Raw genomic sequence first — 23,407 nt, forward strand, 5'->3', positions numbered from 1 at the left:
TTGATGATAATAGGCACAATGCAAATAATCTATGCAGCTTCAACATCTCCCGGGCAACGTAATTTAAAAAAAAGAATAGCCTATTCCTCCGTATCTCACATGGGATTCATAATTATAGGAATTAGTTCTATAACCGATACGGGTCTTAATGGGGCCATTTTACAAATAATTTCTCATGGATTTATTGGTGCTGCAATTTTTTTCTTAGCGGGAACTAGTTACGATAGAATACGCCTTGTTTATCTCGACGAAATGGGCGGAATCGCGATTCCACTGCCAAAAATATTCACACTCTTCAGTAGCTTTTCAATGGCATCTCTTGCATTACCCGACATGAGTGGTTTCATTGCCGAATTAATAGTATTTTTTGGACTAATTACCAGCCAAAAATATCTTTTAATACCAAAACTACTAATTACTTTTGGAATGGCAATTGGAATGATATTAACTCCTATTTACTTATTATCTATGTCACGTCAAATGTTCTATGGATATAAATTATTTAACATTTCAAACTCTTTTTTTTTTATTCTGGTCCGGGAGAGTTTTTTGTTTCAACTTCTATCTTTTTACCAGTAATAGGTATTGGGGTTTACCCGGATTTAGTTCTCTCACTATCAGTTGAGAAAGTGGAAGCTATTTTATCCAATTATTTTTATAGATAGATTTCCTTTCATTAAATGAAAAAATATCTTCTTTACGTAAGACGAAGCAAGATTAAATCGGAATTATAATCAGGCATTTTTGACAGTTGTGAGAACCATTTGAATCATGATTTAAATGGTTCTCACTTGTTTATAAGAAACTTGCTTATTGCTTGATGCTATATTTGTATTAGTAAGGCTCTTTCTTTCATTTAATTAAGCGTTAATGTAAATGAACCTTAACTATGTAGCCCTATTCCTAATAACCCCAAAATAGCATATCCAAATTTTACGCCCAGGGGTGTCGTCGCCCGGTCGGGCAGACATCCGCCCGCCGGGCGAGAAGCTCGAGACCCGCCCTTCGGGCGCAGGGCTGCCAGCCGGGCCAAATGCGACGTCTCTTGAATTCTTCAAATTTTGCCCCCCGGGCCGACGTTCGCCCGTCGGGCGGGCATAGACACTTGTTCTCCTCAGTTTGCTGTCTGCCCGATGGTCACCGAGCGAAGGGCGCCCGGTCGGGCGCGTGTTGAAAGCCTTAATCAGCTTCTTGCTCGCCCGGTTGGTCTCCTTTCGCCCACCCTTCAACGGGCGATTATCCAAAAGCATCATTCTTCGCCCATAACAGCGTGTCTAACTTCCGGGGCTCAACCATAAGCACTTAAGGCTCCCAAAGGTCGACGATAGTCGTCCCGAACATCCTCGGGATCGTGTAGTGGCCCATATCACCATGAAACGAGCCTAAAAAGGCCAATTTCTTACTAAGTAATCCTGAAACTCAAGGCACACTCAATAACACATATTAGTACTAAAAACGGCTCCTAAGAGCTCATTTAACGCATAAAATTACTAAGGGACGGGGGTAAATACTCTATATGAAATACATATATCAAACTCCCCCAAGCTAGATATTTGCTTGTCCCCAAGCAAAGAAATCATCGATGAATACAAAAATCAACTTCACCCCAAATATATTTCAAAACAATGGATACAATTCAAGGCAAAATTCAACGAGCATGCGTCAATGTCAACCAATCAAATTTCTCCAACCAAAAGTCCTCCCTAACAATCGTCACGCAAAGCGAACCACAAGTGCACAATGGAATTTAAGACTAGTGCTCACACACTCGTCACTCATTTATGTGGCGGGTAAAAGATGCACCCGTTCGCTCTCCTCCCAACATATATGTGAACAATGCCCTCCCAAACTCACAAAACTCGTGTGTCTAAAAGAACATACACTCAACCTAGTAGTCGACTCGAAATGTGTCATGTCATAACTTGAATTGATAAACAACTACTTTCATATTAGTAAGACTCTATGCGCAAAGGTCGAAAGGTCTTCAAAGCTTGTAATGATAGGCTTAGGTAAGGGTGTGGTAGATTTGGGTAAAATGTGAGCTTAAAGCCTTGGCTTTGGGGAGCGTAAATCCTAGCAAGTGATGACCACAACTCTCCCACTCAACACATGATGAACAATCAAAAGAACTACACAATATTTACTTGCCATTTTCATCTATAAAACCGATCACTCACAATGATAAGGAATTGCAATACTTGAATGACATAATGCTTTGAATTTTTCTGAAAATAATGAAATTTTTTTCTCTTTTTTTTTTTTGTGCTCAATTTCTTTTCTCATTTTTTTTTTCTTTCTTTTTTTTTCCTTTTTGGTAAACCTTCACATCTTCTATTCTTCTCATCTCTTTCACTCTTCATTAGAAATTATTTTCTTTTTCAAACAACAAACAAGATAAGAAGAAGTCCCTTTTTTTCAACACTCACTTTGTGCTCAAAATGTAGCACACTACAACTCCCTCACCTTACTACTATTAGCTCCCCCAAGCTAGGCTTGGGACTAGTAACCAATGGGGCTTTCATGGGCTTGTAATATGGCTAGTCACCGAATAAAGGGCACAAGCAACAACATGGGTAGAAAAGGAGGGAACAAATGTATCTAATTTCATCTGAAGGCTACCTAAATAGAAAAAAAGTCTTTGTCCTCCTCAATGTGCATGTATATGAGTCATAAAACACTACCAACATTTGAAAACCAATACTCAAAATCAAAGACACACCAGGAAACTATCAAACATTCCTAACCAAGTCAACTAGCCAAGCACCAAGTCCACAAATAGTTGGTCAGAGTTGACTCATGTCAAGGCATTAAAGTAATCAAATATCAAATCATGGCTAACATATCAACATTGCTCGTCATCAAATACCAAGAATCAAAACAATTTTCAATCAAAGGGGCATAGGGAAGCATGATTTTGCATTCATCGGAACGTATTTTTGTTATTTTTTTTAAAGCGGTAAAACTAACCTATAAAGCAGTAAACACATCAAAATAAACACACCAAAATAAGAAAAATACAAAAAGAAAAGAAAACATACCTAATATGTAAAGGGAAGTGAAACACGCCCCCCCAAGCTAAATCAGACAATGTCCTCATTGGCTCAAGGTGTACCGAACCATCCTCATCATCATCAGCATCACTGATGGCCCTGGACATCATCATCATCATCACCATGCCCGTGACGGCTAGGGCCCTCTCCATACCCATCGTAGTAGTGAGTTGGTGTGAAGGTGCCCCTAGCTCCCGGGAGTCCATATCCCTCTGCCGGATATCCAAACCATGAGGGGTGCTGGGCCTCCCGAGGCACGATACCCCCCCGAGCAAAATGGTCGTAGATGGGGAAGATGGCCCTCTAGTGATCACTCTCAAAGTGATCAAAACGAATCTCTAGCCTTTCCATGCGCTCCTCCAAAGACCAGTGCTCCCCCTGTGGAGTCGGGCTACCACTCTATCTCGCCTCTCTCTCTCTGCGCCCGCCCCTACGAAAGTAGGTACGACGCATAGGCTCGGGCTGGGGCTCGGGCTCGGGTAGGGGTGGTGCCCGCTCACCTATATACAGATAATGGGGCTGGCCCCTCTCAAAACGGGTGAGCCCTGAAGTGTCAGGTAGAGTGAATAGGGCATTTCTCTGAAACATCCATGACATCTTACCAGGAAGAAGTGTACCGTACTCAGAGTGTACCCTATTGTAGACACCTAATTTGTGTCTCCCCTTTGGGATGATGACGATACCATTATCCTTGTTAGGTGATTGGAGTAACTCAGGGCGGAAATCCCAATTGCTAAGAATATTTCCAAATTCAAGATCCAAAATCCAACCCCCGAGACCGTTCCCCTTTCGGTTCTCGGTACAAAATACAACTTTCCAAAATCAATTTCAAAATACAAGTACAATCTCATCTAGTAGACCATCCCATTGGTTTTACTAGGCCTTTTCCACTCAAAATCATATAAGGCAAGTCAAATTCGGGCGCCGACCCACAAAACCGAGCATGCCGGGCCCCGTCCCCTAAAACCGGAATTCAAAAACCCGAGAAAGGCTTGTTTTTAGACGCTAAACGATGCCTTAACCTCCAAGAAAATACAAAACACCAAACCTAGTACTATTCGTACAACAGGTAAAACACTACAAGACGAAACAAGGACGATTCCCAGTCCTTGCTTTGGCGGCATTCAAGCCACGTCACCAGCGCCCAGCGATGGTCCAGCGCCCTGCGCTGACGTGTGCTGGTGCCTTGCATCCATTCCTTCTATAAATACCCCTCATTTTCAGCAAAATGAGAAGGAGAACAATAATACAATATCGTAATTTCGACATTACGCCTCAAAATACAACTAAAAAACTCCTCAAAAACACATACAAAATTCCTAAATTCAAAAAATCAATTGGGAGCTCTTGCCTAAATCTAACTAGGTAAATCCGAATCCCATTCTAATCTACTATGATGCTTTCATTTCTAAATGATTAGCAAGTTGGTGTTTTTAATCATTAAAAAACTCCACTTGCAACAATCACACAAGTTTTCCAAAAATACAAACTTTTCCAAAATACAAAATACAATTTTCAAAGATTCAAGGATGCCCAAGTTGTTTACAATCACCTCTTGGACTAGAATCACTATCAAACACGGGGTAATCAAAGATAACACCTTTTAACATTTAAAGGTTTAGTCTTTTGAGATTCAAAACTCCATTTTCAATATACAAGTTCAAGTTTTCAATTTTCAAGATCTTACCATGTTTAGGGTTATTCGTAGTTATTTCCCTAAACTAGGATCATTTCAAGTTCAAGTTTCAATCATTTCAAGTTTAAAACTTCAATATTCAAGCTTTCAAGTTCAAGTTTAACATACAAAATCTAGGACATTTGGGTTGAGAAACCTCTCCCAAGTTGATATTTTTGGCTTTGAATTCGTGTCGGGCGCACTTATTTTAAGCAGCCGCTTGGCGTTCGAATCTCATGTGCCCAAGTACAATTTTCAATTATGCACCTTTCAATATTGCAATTTTAATATCGCACCTTTCAATACCGCAATTTCAATATCTCACTTTCAATATCGCACTTTCAATACCGCAATTTCAATACCGCAATTTCAATACCGCACTTTCAATTCCGCATCTTTACTTGCCTAGTCCATTTCTAGGCAATGTGAACCTACTCCCTAGTTCTTTTCTAGGGGGTCTTGTATTTACTAATTCCGCACTTTATTTAGTATTGTGATGTTTCTTTATTTGCTTTATCTCTTTCATCTCCAACATGCTAAATACAACAAAATACAAAGGTTACATCACGCTTAACAAAGATATTTTTGGACAAACCGGCCTTAGGTTCCTTAAATCAATCTTTAAAGCAAAGTGACCACCATACAATTAGAGATTCAATTTGCTCTTAATGCAAACCCACATAGTCTAAATCTAGGGTTTATTTTCGAAAACAATGTTGTGCCAACGTACTTGAATATTTCTAAAGCTCGCCGAATAAGCATTTTGTTCCCGTGCCCGGATCTCACCCATCCGTTTCAAGGATTCAAGGCCTTATCCAACATATAGTCACTTGCGGTCTTTCCAAACGAGACTTTAAAAAATGTTTGGTGGCGACTCCTTCGAGGTACAAAAATTCTACGATTTTCTAAAGAACCGCCCCTCTTGTAGAACGGGAAACAAGTTTTTGACACAAAAAAACCCCCTACAATTTTGGCGATTCCACTGGGGACTTTACTAATTTCAATTCGAAAATGCGGGCAGATTTCGATTAACAAGCCACTGATCTGCTTAAGTACCGGATGCCAGCACTGGCGCCAGGCGCAGCCCCTACGCCAAACGCCACTGCCTGCATCCAGGACAGTGGCTCACAGTGGCTTGTTTCCCACTTTTGCTCAACTTTTCGTTTTGGGAGTTAGTCTGTTTTTGAATCTGGAAGGATGCTCCCAAGCCTTGTAAACAAGTGCCGAAAAATGAGCTTTACAAATACAAATTCAAGTACGATTTCAATTTCAATTTCTAGGCATTTCATGCATTTTTCGAAAACCATATTGTGCAAAATGAATTTCTACCCTTGCCCAAACGGATGTGTTCTATATTCGGGCTAGCCCCCGGGGGCAACGAAATGGTGACTCTCCATAAAGTTCCCGACCAAAGTGTGTGACCATTTCCGCGCCTACCAAAACTTGGCATTTACTTGACATTCCCGATGTCAAGTATGGAGGCCGTCTGCCGACACACACTTCCCTTAGGCGGATGTGAATGCTTGTCGCCGGATCCGTCTCTTAGCCAAGTACCTTTTGACACCCAAATCCGAGCACTTGCATCATACAAAACTTAGACCGACCTTAGGTTGAGAACTTTGCCTGTCGCATTCATATTCCTGATTAGTGTGACAACGTGCTACTTGTGCATTGTGTGGGCGTCTTTGCACGCGTGAATGGCTGCGTCGAGTGCTAGCTTGCCAAAACCAATTAGCCTCCAACTAGGAAACCAAACCCCTAGGAGAATCATTTAAACCTCATGTATCTAAATCGCCGATTTTAGGGTCTTTAGGAGTGTCACTCCATTTGATTCCAAACCCTTAAACACGCCTCACGCACAAATGCCAAATTCAAAATTCAATCCAACGACGTCATAATGCCGGATTTTCAAGTCCAAATTCCAAATGCCAAATTCAAAATTCAATCCAACGGCGTCATAATGCCGGATTTTGGAGTCCAAATTCCAAGCTCCAAATTCAAAATTCAATCCAACGGCGTCATAATGCCGGATTTTCGAGTCCAAATTCAAAATTCAAAATTCAATCCAACGGCGCCATATTGCCGGATTTTCTAATCCAAATTTCAAGTTTCAAATTTCAAATCCAAAACCTTAAGTTTTCAAGTCAAAAGTCAAATCCAACGGAGTCATAATGCCGGATTTTCTAGTCCAAATTTCAAGTTTCAAATTCAATCCAAATTTTCAATTCCAAACCTCAAAAGTCAAATCCAACGGCGTCATAATGCCGGATTTTCTAGTCCAAATTTCGAGTTTCAAGTTCAAATCCGAATTTTGTAGAACCTCAATTTTTCAAATCCAAATCCAACGGCGCCATAATGCCAGACTTTCTAGTTCAAATTTCGAGTCTCAAGATTCAAGTCAATACTCAAATCCCACGGCACCATAACGCCGGATCTTCTAGTCAAAATTTCCATTTCCAAACTCAAACTTCAAATCCAACGGCGCCATAATGCCGGATTTTCTAGTTTAAATTTCAAGTTTCAAGTTTCAGGTCCAAATCCAACGGCGTCATGCCGGATTTCCTATTTTAAACATTCAATTCTTCAAGCCTGAAACTCAAGTTGCCGCTTCCAAGTCTCAAAACCTCAAAGTTCAAATGCCAAAGCTCATGGCCGGCGTAATGCCAACTTTTCAACTCAAACTTGCAAAACTCAAATTCCATATCGATCTTTCAAATTTCAAGTCCTATACTCAAAATTTCAAGTTCCAAATTCATACCGTCGTAATGCCGACTTTTCTATTCCATGTTTCAAACCTAATGGTCTTATACTTCAAGGTTCCGAGTCCACGGCGGCATAATGCCGGACTTTCAAGTTCCTAAATTCAATGTTTCAAATCCACGGCGGCATAATGCCGGATTTTTCAAATACAAAGCCCAGTATGAGGGGGTCGAAAAAGCACGAGGCTAATGCATGACCTCGTCCCTCGTGGGCGTGACGTCGTCAGATCAAGTGTTGTTGGATTTCCTGTGAGTTTACACCTAATCGACTAGTAATATAGGAGTCGCCATTCAGTTTTTAACGACAATGAGAAAAACTGACAAAACCCGGTTATCGTGACATGAAGGGAGTGCAATTATGTTCGACCACGACGGCCATAGGTTACCTTGTGATCCCTGGTGTGGGGATCGCTCAACGTACATCCGCAGGGCAGAGATTGAGAGTTCGGGGGACTGTAGCTACCGAGAGGAGTGCTCATCGATAATACTCCAGAGGCAGGTTATCCTTACTAGCTAAGCATAAATAATTGAAGGGACATGCGTTAAACTATTAAACTATTCTGTATTGATTTAAGCAATATGCAACACATAATACAAAATCGATCATGATTATCTTATTTACATTGATTTAAGGTACCTAGCATGATAATTCAATTTTCCGAGGTATTATCTTATTAGGCGTGATAGATCAATCAAATTAATAGTTTGACAATTTTATAAAAGGATGATGAAAGCGATTAAATCATATGAGGGACACATTACAACGCACCCTTGAGAGGTGCGTTGTGGTTCTCAGAAAACTAACCACTTGGCTTTGCTATTTCTCCTTTTATTTAACGAATCTCGGGTTTATAAGCAATGTTCCAGTATTTAGGATTAATTCATCAAGCTACAAGGGGCAGGACGCGTTATGTTCGACTTTTGGGTCGATTGCGACAGAACGCCGGATCAATTTCGCAGCGTGAGGCTTAGGCTTAAGGCTAGAGTCAATACTCAGGTTATGCAATTATGTCTTCTTTTCACGTCGGTTTTGAGGCTGTATTTATAGGGAAAGAGTGTGTGAAAAGATAGATTTTAAGATACAAATCCAAAAAGAATCCGGAGATAAAACGGCCCCAGGCATTTTCAGCGCCCAGGGCTGGGCGCCGAAGATTTCGGCGCCCAGATCCAGGCGTTGAAAATGGGATTTGGGCCGAGTTCTTTGTCAGATTTGGACTCTTAGAACACGGAGCTCTTGAGATTTATCCGAGTCTTTTAGTGCGTATTAACTTATGACGGAATGCGTCTGGGCCCGTTACGAACTCTAGGTTCGTTAGGAATTTAATTAATACGGAACTCTAATTTTCGAATTATACCAGGAATGAAAATTCTATCTCTTTTAGGATTTATGTTGGAGTGCAACACCTAATTCTGACAGGTTTCTATCTTTTATAACTTTGCCACTTTTAACAACTAACTCTTACGGCAGTTACTATTCTTAGCAGGTTTCTATAAATAGTAGCTTTGGCTGAAATGAAAGGGTGATTGAGATTCGTTATTTTATAGGAGATGCGTTGCCAAGTGGAGATTTATGTTCTCATCATCGAACCTTCCCTTTCGGGAATGGGGAAAAAAGTAGGTGTCTGTTAGGGGGGAAAATACCCTCTTGGTGACATGGGCATACGTGGCAAGCATTGCATACGTGGCTGCCAACAAGACGCAAGGTGGCATTATTCGAACGGTATTCCCAACTGCTGGGCTCAAAACGAACGTTACAAACCCTTGATGAAGCCGGCCTTCATTACGCATTTATTATCTAATTATGAGCAATTAAGTATAAACGTTACACTCTTGTTGTAAATGCCTATAAAAAGGCTTAGTCTTGTCTATTTTACATACATGATTTCCAAGCAATAAACCTACGATTAACTTATGCTATTACAACTTGCTCTCACCATTCTCAATTATCTAGCTCGATCGATTGTTAGCACCTTCATCAAGGCAAGTTCGTCTCTAAGTCGAATTTTCCCAAAACAATTTGGCGCCCACCGTGGGGCTGACAATCAAAAGCAGCTCGATAATACCATTCCGATCACCATGGCCGGAAATGCTAGCTCATCCGACGACATTACTCGTCGCTTCGAAGCCATGGAGCAGCGCATCAACATCCTCCAGAAAGAGAATGAAGCATTGCACTCTCAAGTCAGGTCCACCGCCTCCATCGCCACCGGATCCAGGTTTCAGTACCGACGAGACACCTCCGAGTTAAACCGCCGCTTGGACCTTGACGCCGCTCCAGACCATCCCCTCCGTATACCTTTTGGCGAACCAGGGGGCCCTGTCCTCGAACAGATCCGCGAGTTCGATCCGCTACCAAATCCGCCCCGCTCTAACCCGACTTGGCTTCCGCCACCTCCAATTCGACCATCCTCTGCAGGAACATCAGCAACAGTTGTAGCCACGACGGCTGCCCGGGTCACCCCACCTCAGGTCGGCATGACGACATCCACCATGGTAACGGCTCCCGCCTCCGTTTCGGTGTCTCGTCCGTTGCCCCCCCCCCCCAATGGTGACCATGTCGATGCCTCTGCCCGTTACTCTTCCAGCGCAAGGATCAACGCCAGCGACTCAAATGCCATGGGACCAACTCTTCTCTCAGCAAGTCGTCCAACCTGTTGTCAACCTGGTCACTCCAGCGCCAGGAGCACCCCCCCCAGCGAATGACGGTTCCTCTAGCCAGCCAGGCGCCGCAAGCAGCGTTTCCCAATGCCCTAATGCGCCCTGACTCTTCTCGAAACTACTCTCCATACACTCCTCTTAACATGTCAGTCGTTCCGGTTAGTCACGGTTTCGTAACTCCTTTCCCTTATGTTGCAGGTACCCACACTACTCAAGGAACGCCCCCTTACATGCAACAAGTGGTGCCGCAGTTCACTCCTCACCAACCTCATGGCATATACCCACAGAGTACCTATTATCAACATCTCCAAGCCAGCCTTCCCGAAACATTTACCCCCTCGTCCCGGTGCTCAACAACATCTGTGAGAACACCAATCACCAACTCCAACAAATCATGACTATGATAAACAAAATCCCTGGCGTACCAACACCAATCAAAGAAGCTAGCCTAGACAGTTATGCCGACTCCCCATATGCTGATCCCATTGATGCAATAGACATCCCAAAACGATTCAGCCCACCCAACATGCCCATGTACGACGGGACGATCGACCCAAGAGAACATATCTTGACCTACAAACAACGGATGATGACCATTCCAGTCCCCAAACACATGAGAGAAGCCAACCTTTGCAAGGGGTTTGGATCGACATTGGTTGGGCCCGCCTTGAAGTGGTTCACTAGCCTACCAAATGGGTGCATTACCTCTTTTGCTCACCTCGACAACATGTTCAACCAACAGTTCTCTAGCAGCAGGTGTTTAGAGAAGCAGACAAGCGACTTATACCGAGTAATCCAACGTCCTGACGAACCCCTGAAGGATTATATAGCCCGGTTCATCAGGGAGAAGGTGACTGTTCCTGAATGTGATGTCCCGACAGCTATCGAAGCGTTCAGGCAGGGATTGTATGGCGAAATCGACCTCTGGAGGGATTTAATCAAATACCCCTGCAAGACGTTCGAAGATGCTCAAGCTAAAGCAATGGCCCAAGTTAGGTTGGAAGAAACACTCCATTCTCGGAAAGGGGGTAATGACTACTCAAAGAAGGAAAGACGGTTGCCCTATCCTAAGAGGAGCAACGATCGCCCTGCTCCTTATTCCCGACCTCAACATGTAGTAGTGGTGGAGGAAGACGACGACTCCGACTGGAAGAACAGCCCGGATCTGCCTCCAAAAATTAACGAATATTCTTTCTGTGTTGACACTGTAGGTCTGATGAACCACCTGTCGAAGATGGGGATAGCAGTGCAATGGCCGCCGAAGTCCAGCAAACCCGAGTCAAAGAAGGATCCCTCTAAATGGTGTGATTTCCATGCCGACATCGGTCACACAACCAACGACTGCGTTGCGTTGAGGAGAGAAGTAGCCTACTTGCTGAAAAATGGTTACCTCAAGGACGTCATGTCAGATAAAGCTCGTGGCGTTGTCAACAAAGACAACTCTAACTCTCCATCTCGACCTCCTCCACCTCCCCCTCATACTAAAACTGTGAATTTTATTGCTGGAGGTTCTGACATTTGTGGTTTAACTTATTCTGCAGCAAAGAGACACGCCCGAGAAAATGAGATAGACAGGCCAGTCCGAGCCGTAGCCGCCAAATACCTAACCCCCATATCTTTTGATGAATCTGATGCAGGGGACATCTCGGACAAACATCACGACGGCTTGGTAATATCTATTCCTGTTGGAAACTGCATGATCAAACGAGTCCTTGTCGAAAATGGCAGCTCAACTAACGTGATGAAGCTCGACGCCCTCAAGGAGATGGGACTCAACCCAGACACAAATGTCGTCAAAAAATGCACTGTGCTAATAGGGTTCAGTGGCGAAGCAAAAACCACCTTCGGAGAAGTTACCCTGCCCGTTTACGCACAAGGAATCAACCAACAGGTAAAGTTTTGTGTTATTGATTGCCCTTCATCTTACAACATTATTTTGGGCAGGCCCTAGATCCACGACATGAAGGCCATCCCTTCGACATATCACCAAACCATCAAGTTCCCGACTCGATGGGGGGTTCAAGAAATCAAAGGAGATACGCAAGAGTCCAAAGAATGCTACAAGGCGGCCCTAAAACCATCGGCCACAAATAAATCCTCATTATAGCAATTACAGTCCAATTCCGAACCAGCGATCTACGAGTAGCCCAAATCCGAACAACTCGACGAGATCATCTTGGATCCTGCGATGCCAGAACAGGTCGTTTTTATTGGATGTGATGTACCCGACGACATCAGGTCGGAACCTGTTACATTCCTCAAAGCCAACGCGGATTGCTTCGCATGGTCACATGAAGATATGCCAGGCATCAGTCCAGACGTCATCACTCACAAACTCAGTGTCGACCCCCGACACAAGCCCGTCAAACAAAAGCGGCGGAAGTTCGCTCCAGAACGCAACCAAATTATCAACGACGAAGTTCAGTAGCTACTAGATACAGGAAAGATCAGGGAAGTAAAATACCCAGACTGGTTGGCCAATGTCGTCGTAGTCAGGAAAAAGAATGGGAAATGGCGAGTGTGCATAGATTTCACCGACATCAACAAAGCATGCCCTAAAGATTCTTTTCCCTTACCCCACATCGACGCCATGGTTGATGCTACCGCGGGACATGAGATGCTCACATTCATGGGTGCGTTCAGTGGATACAACCAGATTTTGATGCACCCGGAAGATCAAGAGAAAACTGCTTTCATCACGGAGCGGGGAACTTATTGTTACAAGGTCATGCCGTTCGGTTTAAGGAACGCAGGCGCCACCTATCAGCGCCTAGTCAACAAAATGTTCAGAAAACAGCTGGGCGACACAATGGAAGTCTACATCGACGATATGCTTGTAAAATCCAAGAAAGCCTCGGATCACATCACGCATCTTCAAGAAGCCTTCGACGTGTTTCCAGAGTACATCATGAAGCTCAACCCCACCAAATGCTCGTTCGGAGTCTCTTCTGGAAAATTCTTAGGTTACATGGTTACTCAAAGAGGCATCGAAGCTAGTCCTGATCAGATCCGCACAATCATCAACCTACAATCACCTCGAAACCAGAAGGATGTACAAAAGTTAGCAGGCAGAGTGGCTGCCCTCAACCGCTTCATCTCCAGGTCGTCCGACAAATGCAAATTGTTCTACGACATCCTCAGGAAAACTGAGAAGTTCAGCTGGACTGACCGACACGAAGCCGCATTGCAGCAACTCAAGCAATACCTGTCAAACCCCCCGTTACTGTCCAAACCAAAAAACAATGAAGTGCTACAAGTATACCTCGCAGTTACAGAGTCGACCATCAGTGCAGTGTTAGTACGGGAAGAAGACGGAAAGCAGCTACCTGTTTATTACGTCACTAAGTCCTTACTTAGCGCCGAAACAAGGTACTCTCATCTCGAAAAACTTGTCCTTGCTTTAGTCGTCGCTTCTGTTAAATTGCGCCCTTATTTCGAATGTCATCCTATCGCTGTTAGAACTAACTATCCCATGAAGTCAATCATGAGGAAACCCGAGTTGTCTGACAGGATGTCCGAATGGGCAATACAATTAGGTTGTTACGACATCAGATATGAACCTCGTACAGCCATCAAGTCGCAAGCCCTGGCTGATTTTGTGGCAGACTTCAGCCCGAGCCTCCAACACGAAGTCGATCACGAAGTCAACACACTGACCAACAAAGGATCCTCATCAACATGGACCCTACATACTGACGGCTCCTCCAACATACGGGGGACAGGCCTCGGCATCGTGCTAAAATTGCCACAAGGGGACACCATAGTATAATCTGTCTGTTGCGAGTTCAAAGCTACCAACAACGAAGCAGAGTACGAAGCTTTGATCCTGGGGTTGTCATTAGCACTCGACATGAATATCCGCCGACTTGAGGTACGTTGCGATTCTTTATTGATTATCAGCCAGATTAACGGTTCGTATGCAGCGAAGGACTCAAAGATGCAGGCCTACTTGGAAATAGCAAAAAGGGTCGTGAACAAGTTCGACTCATGCACCTTACAACAAATACCAAGACCCCAAAACACATAGGCTGACGCCTTAGCCAATCTTGGCTCAAACATCAAACCTAAACTCACCTCCATCCCCGTAGTCCACTTAATGTATCCGGCCATCACCAAAGATAACCTACCCATCACCGAACAGTCTCAACCTACTCAAATGCCCTCATGGCGCGACCCTTACATACACTGGCTTAAACACAACACCAACCCAACTAGAGTCACCCACGAAAAAGCCTTCCGCATGAAAGCCTCCAGATTTATCCTAATCCATGGAGTATTGTTCAGAAAGTCGATTGCAGGACCGTACCTGAGATGCCTCGATCATGACGAGATTGAGTCGACATTGCTCAACATACATGATGGAGAATGTAGAAACCACGCCGGAGGAAGAAGCTTAGCCCACAAAACCCTTACCATGGGATATTTCTGGCCCACCATGAAGAAAGACGCAATCACCTTTGCTAGGAAGTGCGACTCCTGCCAGCGGTTCGCTTCCATCTCTCATCAACCTTGTGAAGTACTCCACCCTATCTTGTCCCCTTGGCCCTTCACGAAATGGGGGATGGACATAGTAGGCCCCTTACCACAAGCATCAGGACAACGCGTCTTCATGTTGGCAATGACTGATTACTTCTCCAAATGGATCGAAGCAGAAGCTTTCAAGCGAGTTTGAGATACTGAAGTCATCTCGTTCATCAAACGAAATATCCTTAGTCGGTTCGGTATCCCTTCCGAGATCGTCTGCGACAATGGTTCTCAGTTCATCAGCAACAAAACCAAAGAATTCTGCAGTAGGTATAACATCACCTTGCACACATCAACACCAAGATATCCTCAAGCGAATGGCCAAGCCGAGTCAAGTAACAAAATCATCATCAACAACCTCAAGAAGCACCTCGACGACGCCAAAGGAAGATGGGCAGATGAGTTACCTATGATCCTTTGGGCCGACAGGACGACGCCCAAGACGGCGACCAATCACACTCCTTTCTCCTTAGTCTTTGGTTGCGAGGCAGTCATCCCTCCCGAAGTCGAACTCCCCACAGCAAGAAGTAGTTTCATGGCACCAGGAATGAACGACGCAGTCTTGGCTTATGACATCGATACTGTTGAGGAACTTAGGGAAGCAGCACTGGTCAGGATGGCCTCCTACCAACAAGTTGTCGCAAACAACTACAACAAGAATGTGAGGGTTCGGATATTTCAGCAGGGAGATTGGGTTCTGCGCAAAGTCTTCCCAAACAAAAAGGATCCTCGACACGGCAAACTAGCTCCAACATGGGAAGGTCCTTACCAGATCGTGAGACGAACAGGTCATGGTGCGTACGAGTTGGTTGATAGAGACGGCACATCCATTCCAAGAAGTTGGAATGCAACACACCTAAAACTATATCATTTCTGAACACTCAAGCTCTTTTTCTTGCTTTTTAGTCTTTCCTAACACATAGGCGTACTAGCGTTCACCGTCACTGTGACGACGCTCCGAAGTAGAGGGGACACAATGTATCAAAAAATCGAGATCATCTCGGATAATATACACTCACAAGTAACAAAAGTTAAGTCCCTTTCCTCTATCTTTTTTACTTCTTTTTTTTCTCCACATATTATTATCCTTACTGACATAGGCATCAGAGGGCCGTTGGCTCCACCAACGGCCAATCCTCACGCCATCGTTCTGTTTTGCAGACAATAAACGTGACAACGACACGAAGTGTACACTTAGAAGGAATAACAAACATAAAGCATTTCGACTAAGACTTGGTCCAGTACGTCTCTTTAACCTTTTTTTTCTTTTTTTTCCTCCTTGTCGTAATTCCCTCTCATCTTCATTTCGCTCTATACTGAATTAAGCATCGGAGGGCCGTTGGCTCCACCAACGGCCAATCCTCATGCTCTGTTATGTTGACAGTATGATGCCCACATGATGATGGATTCGACAAGAAGAGAAAAGACGATGCGAAGTGTACAACACAACATACAGGAAAACAACATTCGAAACTGAGTGCAATGATCATAGAAACAAAGTAGCAGGAAATATTGTTAATTTTATTCAAACATGATTGTATACATTACATATTACAAGTCTTGCAAAATACAAAACACAATTTAGGCCATTACAAAACGCCTGGTACACTACAATGTACACTATATACATAATGGGATACAGATCTACATTTTCTACAGCATACATTTCTTGCAGGTTCCCCTTTGACAGGCTGGAGGCGTCACCAAAGTCGAACTCGAGGTATGTGCCCAACCTGCAAAACAAAACACCAAAACCAAACATATTTTTCAAACACACAAGCAGTTCACACAAACTCAACTTAAAATTAAAAACTCCACAAATATTTACATGACTTGCCCCCTTGGACAAGCCAAAAACACACACAAAGGACTGCCGCCTTCCAGGCGAAACACAACCACAAATATCTTTTCGACCTTCCAAAAGGCCGAACACACAAAATATTGTTTAAAACAAGGCATTGTTTTACAAACACAACATTAAAATTTTAAATTTTTTGAGGGGGGGGGGGGGGGGGACAGAACTACTCCTGATGGTCTGCTGGGCATGCATTCTCCCCTTTTTCGCCATCGCCTGGTGCCGCCATCGTCTCGACATTGGGGCTGGTTGCAGTTGCACCCTCCTCAACGTCTTCTTCATCGCTAACGGCACCAGGTGAAGGAAATAATGCCCTTGGTCCAAGTATGCATTCTATGTTAAGTCTAATAAATGCGGTTCAGTATTAATTAACAAGTTAATAATTCAGTGAGATCAAGTGAGCTGAATGCCTAGCTAGAGGCCGCTTCAGTTCAAGTGGAATTAATGATATTAATCCACAGCTTACTCTTGACTGAACCCGTAGGGTCACACAGATAGTACGTAAACGGATCAAGTATTTAATGGCATTAGATACTCCATCTATGGATATTCGGAATCGACGGATCTTGGTTTCAGTGGGAGCTGAGATCGTCACAGGCAAGAAATGAATACTCCGGAAACGATGATATTGCCGGAAACGGAAATATGGATCGTATCGGAAATGGAAATATTGCCAGAATCGGAAATATTGCCGGAAACGGAAATATTGTCAGAATCGGAAATATTATCGGAATCGGAAAATAATTCCGGAAACGGAAATATTAAATATTTGTTCGAAACGGAAATTGATTCCGGAATCGGAAATATTAAATATTGTTCGTATCGGAAATGAATTCCGGAATCGGGAATTTAATCGGAAGCGTATCGTACGAATTAGCATCGGACGAGGCCCGCTAGACGAAGGCCCAGCACGAAGCCAGGCCGTCGCCCAGCGAGCCAACGCACACCAGCGCACGCCAAGCCTCGACCAGGCCCAGCGCAAGGCCAGGCCCAGCCAAGGCCTTGGGCGCGCGCGCGCGGAGCGCAGCAATGGGCCGAGCGTTGTGCGCCTAGCGTGGGCCGCAAGGCTTGCGCGGGTGTACGGTGCTCGTGCATTGCGTGTGCAGGAATCCTGAAGTAATCAGAATTCGAAGTGTGATTAAATCCTAAAACTATTAGATAATGATTATTTAATTAGAGTCCTAGTAGGGTTATAATTAAATAAATTAGTATCCTAATAGGATTCCAAAACCCTTTCCATAACTCTATAAATACGTGCCTAGGGTCACATATTTTAACAGATTATTCAAGTATTCAAAGTGAGTTTTTGAGATAAAATTCAGACACATTTCTTACCTAAGAGTGCCGAAAATCTTTAGTACCTTAAGGGCGATTCTAGTTGGTCAATCTTAAGGCGGATCCGGACGTGCTGTGGACTATCTACGGAGAGACGACACTTGGAGTCCTAAAGACTTGTTCTTGTTCGGTTCGGGCGCAGCTAGGGAAGGCACGCAACAAAGAGTATGGATCTAAACTATGCTATATGATTATGTGTAAATAATATGTATTCCTGGCTAAATGGTTTTTCCGCATGATTTATGAATTGTCATATGTATCATAACCTAACAGTGGTATCACGAGCCCCTTATTATTTTCATAATCTAAATTGCATGAACATGGTTAAATATTACAAATTTGCATGAATTAAAAGGGGTGATTAATTTTCGTAATTGTTAATTAATTGCAAATTGCGTTTATTTAATTATACGTACGCAGTTTTTCGGCAGTTTCTTCGTTACTCATCCAAATCGAGTGATTTTTGTGTCAATTCCGCATGTAAAAGGCATTCTAAAATTTTGACAAAAATAGTTTTTCGAAGCCTAACTATGACTTTTCGAAGGTTTTAGTTTTTCGAATGCAAAATTTCGTAAATTTAAGATGTTAAATTAAATATTTGCGATTCTTGTTGATAAATCTTGAATTTTTGATTGACCTACTGTATATGTTTAACAAGTTTGAATGCCTAGCCTTGTTAATTATGCAATCTAATTTGTAATTATGATTAATTTGTTGAAAATTAGAATAATTTAGAATTAATTTGATTTTCATAATTAATTATAATTTAATTAGAAACCTATGATTAAAAACCACCATAAAAATTGTAAATTTATGATAAATTTTAAATTTTTATGACCTAGGCTTGAATCCATAATAATCGGAAATCAATTGAATAATAAATTTTCGATTTTTCGCGCTAAAATTATGAAATTAATATTATTTATTAATTTGTCATTAATTTTAAATATAAATTTTAAATTTTTTATGCGATTCGTTCATATAACTTGCACGCACAAAGCAATGGACGCTTCGTGTTACCCTTAAGGGGTGTTGTATAGTGCGGGCATGCGACGACGAGCAAGGGAGCTTGTCGCCCGTGCGGCACGAATGCAATGAGCAGGGGCATGGTGCATGAGCACAAGGCAGTAGCCCTGCCTTGTGTCGTGGGCCACGAGCTATGGACGAATGGGCATGGGCGAAGGCAAGGCACGGCAGTCGCGTGTGGGCAGCAAGCGAGCTGCGCCACAACGCGCACTGCCTCGCGCAAGCGCGCGCAACCTCGCGCGCAGCGAGCGCAAGCTCGCGTGCCACGAGCGCTGCGCCCAGCGTCGATCGCGCGCAGCGAGCAATTGCTCGCGCACAGCGAGCCATCTCACAGCGAGCGATGGCTCGCGTGCATCGAGCGCTGGAGCGCGCGCAGCGAGCGCTGGCGAGCGCGCACAGCGAGCGATGGCTCGCGTGCATCGAGCGCTGGCGCGCGCGCAGCGAGCACCACTTGTGCGATGGCTTGCGATGGAAGATGCAGCAGCTATGCAACGAGCGCATGGGCTGCGCACACATGGCCAGCGATGGCTGTGTGCGTGTGGCCCATGGGCGTGCGATGCGTAGGGTGTTTGCGTTGCGATTAGATCGTTTTGAATGTTTAATTTGAAATTTTTCAGTTTACGTAATTTTAATTAATTTAAAATTAATAATTTAAATTATTTTCTTGGATTTTAATTTTGAATATTTTAATTATAATAAATTTAATTTATTCTAATTATTTTACTAAAATTAAAATCATGAATTAATTTAAATACGACTGAAATTAAATTAAACTTTTTGGATTCAATTATAAATTCATATGAGCTTTAAATTTTAATTAAATTTGTATGTTTCCGGTTAGACTAGAAATACATTTTTATGTTTAAAATTAGTAAAGCATATAAATTTATTGGTTTAAGTGGGAGCGCTTTTTAGTCATAAACTCTTGATTAGGTCTACGAATCCTTAAGGTTAAAACAACTTGATTAGAATTAATAAGGACTGAATAATTGGTAGATTATTGGTGCCCTTGATTAATTGCTGCAAATGTTTACGTGATGCTTAATGTGTTTTACTAACCAGCTATGTGGGCCATTCATGATAATGAATGGGTGAATGGTATATATTGTATATGTACTGTTTTGCAGGTTATGAAGTGACTAGTATGGCCCAAATAGGATAGAAAATATGGTCTGCGTACCATTAATTTGAATGTAATTGGTCTAAAGTACCAATGTTGTTTTTCAATTCAAATATGGTCTGCGTACCATCAAATAGTTGTAATTTGTTCTAATTATAGCTTATCCTATTTGAAGAAAATGGTGCCTCCCACGGAGATTTTCAAGACGGACTTTGAAGTCAAAGCTTTAAGATGAAGTCGGGCCATACTAGATCACCTTTATCTTATGCATGCTTTAAGTTATTTATTGCTTTAAATATGTCTTTATTATGCATAAGATTATGGCTTGATTATGTTGCATGATTAAGGATTTTAGTTCACTTAAAATCTAACCAACATAGTAAGAGCCTTAAGTTCCAAACTTAAAAATTGAGTTAAAAGGTGTCATGCCAAAATATACACTTGCTTGGATATCCTTTACATCAATCTAGTAATAGTTTTCGCTCAGCGAGGTGTTACTTATTGGTCCTAAAGGGGCAAGGTACACAAATAATTGTGAGTACATGTTAGTTTTGGTGAAAGTCAACGATATAAGTAAGGAGTCCTTTTATGTCGTGGAAAAATCGATAGGTTTACCTAATAAGTTCTTAGACGTACCTATGAACCAAGAATAGTTTCTAGACTATTAGCAAAAGGCTTTTGCTTACCTAAGATGTTCTAGGATTAAGTCGACAAACTGTGCTTAGTTCTTCAATGATTTTAGGATCTTGGAATCATTTTATTCACACCTGCCGGAACAAATAACTTGAATAAAATGCTTAATAAACATTGAATTATGCATGTATGCTAGGATTTAAGTTTATTAAGAGAAACTGTGAATGGTTATTTATTTGTTTATTCTTTTCAATTGTAGTTTTTAATATGGCAAACAACAATTCATTCAACATTCGATCAATTCTCGAAAAGGAGAAGTTGAACGGGAAAAACTTCCTTGACTGGCAAAGGAACTTGCAAATAGTTCTTATGCAGGAAGAAAAGGAGTATGTCCTAGATGAGGCGTTGCCCGAAGCCGCAGGCGACGGGGTCACTCAGGCAGCCCTCAATCGTTGGATTGATGCCAACAAGGATGTGAAATGTCTAATGCTCGCCACCATTAGTGCGGATCTGCAGAAAACGTTCATCAACTCAGATGCTTTCACAATCATCAGTGAGTTGAAGAATATGTTCCAAGATCTGGCTCGAGTCGAAAGATTCGAGACTCATAGGCAAATTCTTGAGACCAAGCTTAAGAAAGGCGAGCCCGTAAGTCCACATGTTCTCAAAATGATTGGACTCATTGAGAATATGAGTCGGCTGGATCAGCAATTTTCTCAGGAAATGGCTATAGACACCATCCTCCATTCTCTTCATAGCGGGTATGATCAGTTCAAACTGAACTACAGTATGAATAGTCTGGACAAAACGCTCACTGAGCTTCACGGTATGCTGAAAACCGCTGAAAAGACGCTCAAAAGTGATAAGCATGATGTGCTTATGGTGCGTGGGGGCAAGTTCAAGAAATCAGGAAAGAAGAGGAATGCTAAGAAAGGTGGCAACAAGGCCAGCCCAACTAAGCAAACTGGCGCCAAATCTGTAAAGAGGAAGGTCAGTCAACCCACTTCTGAATCCGAATGCTTCTACTGCAAGAAGAAGGGGCATTGGAAGAGAGATTGCTTGAAACTAAAGGAAGATTAGAAGAACGGAACAGTCGTTCCATCTTCAGGTATTTTCGTTATAGACTGTATACTTGCTAATTCAACTTCTTGGGTATTAGATACAGGTTGTGGCTCACACTTATGTTCCAATCCACAGGGACTAAGAAGAAGTAGAAAGTTAAGCAAGGGTGAAGTCGACCTACGAGTGGGAAATGGAGCACGGATTGCTGCATTAGCTGTAGGAACTTACTATTTGTCGTTGCCCTCCGGGCTAGTTTTGGAACTGGAAGAATGTTTCCATGTTCCAAGTCTTACTAAAAACATCATTTCAGTTTCTTGCTTAGATGCTAAGGGATTTTCCTTTTTAATAAAAGACAATAGTTGTTCGTTTTATTTTAAAGAGATGTTTTATGGATCTGCTAGATTAGTCAATGGACTTTATTTATTAGATCACGACAAACAAGTATATAACATAAATACCAAAAAGGCCAAAAAGGATGATTCAGATCTCACCTATCTGTGGCATTGTCGATTAGGCCATATAAACTTGAAACGCTTAGAAAGACTTCAAAAGGAAGGAATTCTAGAACCATTTGACTTAGAGGATTATGGTAAATGAGAATCATGTTTACTTGGCAAAATGACAAAGCAACCTTTCTCTAAAGTTGGAGAAAGAGCAAATGAACTATTGGGTTTAATCCATACAGATGTATGTGGACCAATGAGTACAAATGCTAGAGGTGGTTTCAGCTACTTTATCACTTTTACTGATGACTTCAGTAGGTATGGTTATGTCTACCTAATGAAGCATAAGTCTGAATCCTTTGACAAATTCAAGGAATTTCAGAGTGAAGTAGAGAATCAATTAGGCAAGAAGATTAAGGCACTGCGGTCTGATAGAGGCGGTGAATATCTGAGCTATGAATTTGATGACCATCTGAAAGAATGTGGAATTCTATCAGAATTGACTCCTCCTGGAACACCACAATGGAACGGTGTGTCAGAACGAAGGAACAGAACCTTGCTAGACATGGTCAGGTCAATGATGGGTCAGGCCGAACTTCCATTAGAATTTTGGGGACATGCACTAAATACAGTTGCACTCACTATAAATAGAGCTCCATCTAAAGCTGTCGAAAAGACTCCATACGAATTATGGTTTGGAAAGCCTCCAAATGTGTCTTTTCTTAAGATTTGGGGATGTGAAGTATACGTCAAACGATTAATTTTAGACAAACTTCATCCAAAATCTGACAAATGTATCCTTGTGGGCTATCCAAAGGAAACAAAGGGGTATTACTTCTACAATACATCTGAGAACAAGGTGTTTGTTGCTCGAGATGGTGTCTTTTTGGAGAAAGATCACATTTCCAAAATGACAAGTGGGAGAAAAGTAGACCTCGAAGAAATTCGAGTCGAACAACAAACTCTAGAGAATGCTCAAGATGACATTCAGGATGAAACTCAGAGATCTTTAAATGAATCTGGTGAGAATCATGGTCAAACTAGAAATGTTACCCCGCGTAGATCGCAAAGATATAGATCTCACCCGGAAAGGTACTTAGGTATTCTGACGAACGAGAGCTATGACGTTCTATTACTTGAAAGTGATGAACCTGCGACTTACAAACAAGCTATGACGAGCTCTAGCTCCAAGCAATGGCAAGAAGCCATGCAATCTGAATTAGACTCCATGTCTGAAAACCAAGTATGGGATTTGGTCGATTTGCCA

General features: G+C 42.5%; 1 pseudogene; it reads left to right on the forward strand.

Annotated features, from left to right (window-relative positions):
• The first annotated feature begins 10,731 nt into the window (after window positions 1–10,731).
• The window catches only part of LOC110797321 (ABC transporter C family member 10-like), a 74,497-nt pseudogene continuing 61,821 nt past the window's right edge, over window positions 10,732–23,407 (forward strand).

This window comes from Spinacia oleracea, chromosome 6, assembly GCF_020520425.1.
Source record: "Spinacia oleracea cultivar Varoflay chromosome 6, BTI_SOV_V1, whole genome shotgun sequence".
Classification (NCBI taxonomy): Eukaryota; Viridiplantae; Streptophyta; class Magnoliopsida; order Caryophyllales; family Amaranthaceae; genus Spinacia; species Spinacia oleracea.